This window comes from Rattus rattus, chromosome 6, assembly GCF_011064425.1.
Source record: "Rattus rattus isolate New Zealand chromosome 6, Rrattus_CSIRO_v1, whole genome shotgun sequence".
Lineage (NCBI taxonomy): Eukaryota > Metazoa > Chordata > Mammalia > Rodentia > Muridae > Rattus > Rattus rattus.
In genome coordinates, this window is record NC_046159.1 from 140898883 (window position 1) to 140905941 (window position 7059).

The 7059-nt window shown below is 44.7% G+C and overlaps 1 pseudogene; it reads left to right on the forward strand.

The window, feature by feature from the left end:
* Nucleotides 1-371: 371 nt before the first annotated feature.
* LOC116904478 lies at nt 372-1032 on the forward strand (annotated as a pseudogene).
* Nucleotides 1033-7059: the final 6027 nt, after the last annotated feature.

Genomic DNA, 7059 nt, shown 5'->3' on the forward strand with positions numbered 1-7059 from the left:
TCCTATGGCCACATGGGCTGTGTGTCCTATGACAAGTTGGCTGAGGAAGAGAAGGCTACATCCTAGTTTTCTGATGGTTCTGAACGTTATGCAGGCACTGCTCAGGAGTGGGCAGCTGTAGCCTTACAACCCCTTTCTGGGACAAACCTGAAAGACATGAGTAGAGGGAAATCTTTAGAGTGGGCAGAACACTGGCCACTATGAGGGGTCATACGTTTCGTTTGAAAAAAAAGAAAAAGAAATGGTCAGATGTGCAATTGTTCACGGTGGGCTACAGTGAATGGCTGAATGACGAGGGACTTGGGAAGAACCAAGATGATTAGAAAGTTGGTGGGAGGGCCCCAGCGGGGCTGCAGACGGTGACAATAACCATGGCGATGCTTGAGCGGACGAGAGTGAACATGGGCAAGTTGCTCGAGGGTTATCGATAGGTACAATCCTGAGAACTCAGCTACCCTGGGGTACACCTTAGCTACCCTATGTGGAGACACAGGGGGAGTGCCTATGATCTGGAGGCCAACCTGGCCATCCTAAAATTGTACCAGTTCAACCCACCCTTCTTCCAGATCACAGTCACTGCCCAAATTCTACTGGAAGCCCTCACCAGCCTGACCTCCCACCCCCACCCTCACCCCTACCCCTCCACACCCGCGCGCATGCGCCCGCATGCGTGCACTGACTTTCCTATATGCAAATGTACCAGCAAGAAGAGCGACCCTTCTAACAGATCTCATACCTTGGGAATCCGCTGGAAATCTGCCAGTTTCAAGCCTCTGGCAAGCCTTGGTTGCAAACACGGACCTCCTGAAAGGCATAAGTGGCTTTGAAGACTCTGTCTGACAATTTATCTGCTGTGGGGTGGGCAACATGCATCAGCACATTGACTGGTTGTTGGCTGAGAGGCTTGGAAATCTGACTGACAGCTGAAGGTGTGGATGAGCACATATGGCTGGAGCACCAAGAAGACAGATCTGCGGCCAGGAAGACAGCCTGTGGAACAGGCTTAAAATCCAATGTGATCCTGACCCTTAACCTGATGGCATCCAGAATCACCAAGGAGGCAGGTCTCTGACGGATTTTCTAGATCAGGTTAGTTGAGGTAGGAAAATTTATTATGAGCTGAATAAAAGGGAAGCTGGCTGAACCACCCTCTTCATCCCTCCCTACTTTTTAAAAAAAAAAAATATTTATTCATTATATATAAGTATGCTGTAGCTGTCTTCAGACACACCAGAAGAGGGCATCAGATCTCATTACAGATGGTTGTGAGCCACAGCTCCTGGGATTTGAACTCAGGACCTCTGGAAGAGCAGTCAGTGCTCTTAACCACTGAGCCATCTCTCCAGCCCAGCCTTCCCTACTTCTTGACTGCAGTACAATGTGAATAGCTGCTCAAGTTCCTGGCTCCATGCCCCCTCCCATCCCAGTGTACCCTACCATCAAACTCCAAGCCAGAATAACTCCTTCCACCATTAAGTCCCTTTTGTCAGGAATTTTGTGTCAGTAACAAGAAAACCAAACATACTTCCTACCTGTCTTCTGAGCACTGCTATTCCCAGGTAGATATAGTACAAAGTAACTGGTGCATTTAATATTCATACGAGAAATATTTACTGGACAGCATAAGGGGCCCTTGAGGAGTCCATGGTGAGCAAGACAGGCACACCTCAATTAGTGATATTAGCTAAGGTGAGACCATGGACAGGACAAAACAGGCAGAGGCAAGAGCACATCTCTCGGGGGTACTTGTGAAGTGCCAGTAGCCCTTGAGTTTTGGACAAGGGTAGCCACAGTGCAGAAAATTAACACTACTCCTCCTTTCATGGTAATTTGCTGAGTTCCCTGCTCTGTATGGAACAAGCTGCCCTCTGGCAGGGCCACCTCGCAGTTGCTGGGAGCTTAGTAATCATTTCTCCCAAATTCTGGTAATTGTCCTGGTAGTTGGCTGGGGTTGTGAGTCATTCCTTTTCCTCATCCGGAATCAGTGGCCAAAACATGAGCAGTTGGATATTCCTGCGGGATAGACTAAAACGAGGTTCAGATTTCACATCAAACTGAAACATGTGTTCCAGACAGGCTACAGGCCCGATGTGGAAAGCAAAACTGAAAGTCAGAGCAAAGTGGGACCGGGCATCTTGGATCTTGAACCAAAAAAATGCTTCTTCTTTTTTTTTTTTTTTAATAAAGCACATAAAGTGCAAACACTGAAGAAAAGATTAATAGATTATGTCAAAATTAAAATCACTCAGGGGTTTCTCCTCAATGGAGGAGACAAAATCAAATCCCTGCATTCCATTCAGAAAGCTGAGGGTGGATTTTTAAGGACCTGGTGACCGTTTTGCTATCTGTAGAGGCAGACCTCACCCAAATGCCCCAGAACGATTATCCCAGGTTCTTCCCTCCCTAGATCTTTCCTTATCGTTAAGGGAGATGTCACATGCACTTTATTTATGGCCTGCTGACCTCCGTGCTGTAGGACACACCCTCATGGTCACATGTACTCTGTAAAGGAGTTTCTGTGTAGTCATACCTTAGGTTTTATTGTACACCTAGAATTCGACAGATTGGACTGATTGCTGCCTGGAAACCTTTTCCCAAATTGTACTGTGTCTTAAATACTCGGACAAGGGATTGCCTGACATCAGATTCCCTGAAGTCTGATCCAGGTTGACAAAGTCAATCCACTCCAGGTTTTCATTCTTTCTCCACAGTTTTTTCCCCTCCTGTCTGACCCTCTCAGAAACCTTCAAAAACTGAAGATGAAAACAATTGTTTAACATTCAGGTAGGTGGAGGTCGACGAGTGGGAACTGATGCTCTGAAAGCTTGCAGATTGAGTGTCAGGCAGGTTGGAACATGACACCGACGCTAATCATCTCCATTTAGCAAGTGAACAAAACCAAAAAAACCAAAAACTAGTTCTGGCTTTAAAGGAATTGTCAGCAGTGAGTTTCAATATCAAGCCTTGTATAAGCCAATTTTTAAAGAAGCAGATGGAGAGTAAGAGCCACAATAGTGCTGTCTTGAATAAGAAAATTGTGGTGGTTTGAATATAAATGCACCCCTTATTGGGATAGGAAGTGTGGCCTAGTTGGAGTGGGTGTGGTCTCATTGAAGTGGGTGTGGCTTTGTGGGTAAGAGGTGTGGCCTTGTTGGAGTGGGGTTGTGGTCTTATTGGAGGAGGGTGTCACTGGGGGCAGACTTTGAGGTTTCAAATGCTCAAGCCAGGCCCAGGCTCTCTCTTGCTTACTGCTGCCTGCAGATTTAGAACCCTCAGCTACTTTTCCAACACAATGTCTGCCTGCACGCCACCATTCTTTCCACCATGAAAATAGTGAACTAAACCTCTGAAACAGGAATCCATCTGCAGTTAAATATTTTCCTTTATAAGAGTTGCCATTGCCATAGCAATTAAGCCCTAATTAAGGCAAACAGTCCCATGAGACAAAGGCAGAAAGACCTGGAGTTGTCAGAGCTAACTGAAGTAAAGGGAGGAGTGACAGAGCGTTAAAGTCTCATTCTCGGACTTGGCAAAGAGTGAAACGACAATGAAGAAAAGCCACCTCCAAAGAACTTCAGCAGGATGTCATCTAGAGATGGGGCCACAGTGAAGGGGACAGAGGCTTTGAAGGGCATAGAGAGGCAGATACCTTGTAAATAATGAGCTCTGATTAGATATCCATAGTTTTGTAATTTCAGGTGGCAGAGTTACTTTTTAAACTGGTGTTCTTTTTTGTATAGTCAGGATATGTGCAGCATTCAGGCTTATCCCAAAGATCATTTATGTACATTTCTAGAAGTCAATGTGGAACAGAATATTTCTACATGGCAGCAATACAATTTTGTTTCCGAAAATGTTGGTTATGGAAGGGGTTGTGTTATTAGTGGGTCAACTAATAGACGATGTGCGGTGTCTCTCAGAACCTGTATGATGCAGTTAACTAGTTTTCTGTGCGATAGCTTATTTTTCATTTATTCTTCTTTGGTTGCTTTCTCGTGGTAAGCAACCCGAGCTTGTGTGCAAGGGCTTCTTTGGACTGGCAGCTTCCAACTAGTACTTTTGATAAATAAGGAGGGTGTCTGAAGCGTCAATGGATGGCAGACGTGTTCATAAGAATTCTTCATTATAAGTCTGGACATTGGGCTTATCCTGACTATGAAAAGAATGTACTAAACACTGTTAAGGACACGGAGCTAAATCTTCTGATGAACAGAATCCGACCAGTTTAGAAAGCCCTCTGAATGTATTCAGTAAGGCTTAAGAGACTCATTCCTTCCTGGCCTTGGTGTGTATCGAAGAGACCCCGTACATGGTCAACATTTAGATAGCCTGAATTTTCATTAGCACAAAAACAAATAAGAGGACTACAGTAGAGTCTTCAAATAATAGAAAGCTATATCCGCCTTAAAATAGATGTACTCCACAAATAAACAGAGATAAATCTTACAAACACGGTGTTAAGGGGGTAAAGCAAGTGGCAGAGGAACTATAAGAGACGCCAGGGACATCCCATACCTCAGAGGTGTGGTAGGATGGGAGAAAAATATGGGAAAGTTGTAACTGATGCCTCAATGTTATCAATCTTACTGAATAGCCTTGCAAAAGTGTGAGGAAAATATTGTAAGTGTTGGCAGAGCTGGAGAAGGCTCATACACAGTGTATTAAGAGTGATGTTTTAAAAACAACGGGAAGTCTTTAGTATCTTACAGACCTGATTTCAGAATGTGGTTGGCTCTGACACACAGTGGCATTCTCATCCTAGGCGACTTTCTCAACCTTTTAGATACAACCTTATGACTTTACCTATTTTTGTCTGATGGTGTTTTAAAATTCATTTTATTCTCAATAAAAAACAGAATATAAAATTTGTACTTATTTGTGGGGTGCTACCTGATGGCTTTGTAGATGTGTAATGAACTAATGTTTACATCAGGATATATATATATATATCCTTAAATATTTATGCTTTATTTATGGTGAGAATTTTGAAAACCCTTTCTTCTGACTTTTTTTGAATTAGATACTCCTCAATGACACGCCAGAATGCCTTGCGCCTGTCTAGCTGTAATTCGGTACCCAGTGACGTCACTCTCCCTACCCATTCTTTCTCCCCTGTTCATCTTATTGCCACATCGATTGAATCCAGAATGTTCTAGGGCACACTGCTGGGTCTATCTGTGAGAATGTCCCCAGAGATGCTTCATTGAGAAAGGATGACTCCTTCACCGCATAAGCAGCCCCATCACACAGTCTGGGACTTAGACTTTATAAAAACAGAAAAGAAGGAAGGACGCAGATGAGGACCGCCTTTATCAGCCTCCGCTTCCTGACCTTGGAGAGGAGGTAACCAGCTCTCTCATGCTCCTGCCGCGAGGCCTTGCCTGCCCGTGGAACCTCAAACTACCAACCAAACAAAAATAAGCAGACCAACCCATCTTTCCTTCCTAATTTACATATTGCCGTGCTTCCGGTCACAGCGATAATTTAAACGTATGCCACCAAAGGCTCAAGTAGTCCCTTTCTGTTTCCAGCTTCTACGGCGCCAACTTTTTATGTTGTCCTGTACGCAGCGCGTATCTCTCTCATGTAAGGCCGTCTGATTATATTCGTGTCTTAGATGACAGAATTTCACTTCTACGGCTTAATAGTACTACATATTTAGATGTACCATTTCTTTATCTATGTATGGGTATATCGTCTGTGCATACGGCCGTGTGCCATGTGCGTGACAGGCAACTTTGGAGTCAGAAGAGAGCATCAGATTCGTTGGAACCGGAGTTACAGATGGTCGTTAGCTATCATGTGGGTGCTGGGAATTGAACCTCAATCCATTGGAAGATCATCCAGTACTCGTTATGGCCTATCCATCTCTCTAGCCTGCGCTTTTCCTTTTCGGAGGATCTTCCATTTCTCTGCAATATTTATATGAATCTGGATTAATAGGTAAATCTTGTGCTTTGCATTTTCATGGCTCTTAAGTGCCTGTGTTATGGTTTGCCTGTCTTCTGAGTTGCATACCTTCTAGTTTTATTTGTGGATCTTCCTATTAAGCGGTCAACGCTTGGGGGCTCAGTCCCTGGCACCCCTCGGAGAGAATGAAACAAACTGCTGTGGCAGCAGCAACTGCACCCTAGAAGATAAAGAAATACACTTAAAACCTATCGAAACCCGCAAAGATATCAGCGACGATCACACAACACAAAATGGCAGACTCATGTGGAAGTTAAAAAATAATTAGCATTAATGTGGAAATAAGAACAAATGAGACGAGGGAAGGAGCAGTGAGGGAAATAGAGTGTGGGGGAGGTCGCATGAAATGAGGAGGGACAAGCAGGGAGAATGGGATAAAGGGGAAAGAAAGGGAAGACACTAGACAGAGGGAAAACCAATGCCCCCAAAATTCTGATAATATAAAATGTCTAACCCACTTAGATAAACGTGAGAAGGGGAATTACAAGTTATTCATAGATTCCCAATGCTCCAGGACCCAAGAGGAGCCTGACCCCTAGATTACAGCACAGCAATTATACACTGGCACCCCACCTCCCAGTCCCTTAAGACCAGCATGGGACTCATTCCCGGTCCCTTGGAACTTGCGTGGAGGTTGCTACTCAGGTTAGAACCACACCTCCCTTCCTTGGCACCCTCTCCACAGCTGACTGAAAACTGGCACGGTGCCTGTTCCCAGAGCCTTGGGATGGACTGATGCTCATTCAGAGTCTTATTCCAGATGACATCCCCAGCCCTCTGTCAACATGCAGTACCTCATGTGGAAGTACCTGTCAGCTCGCCACACCTCCAAGAGTTTGTCCATATGTCTGTATCTGGTACATATATTCTGAGTGTTAAATGAAGCCATACCCCCCCCCCAAAAGTTTTGATTCCTTGTTTGCTTTGTTCTATGACAAGGGCCAGCCATACTGCCCAGGCTGGCCTCAAATTCACAATCTTCTTGTGTTAACCTCCCAAGTAGCTGAGATGACCAATGTGTCCACTGATCCCAATTTCCTTTGAATTTTCCCGATGCTACTCGTGTAGCACATCAGGACACAGACTTAG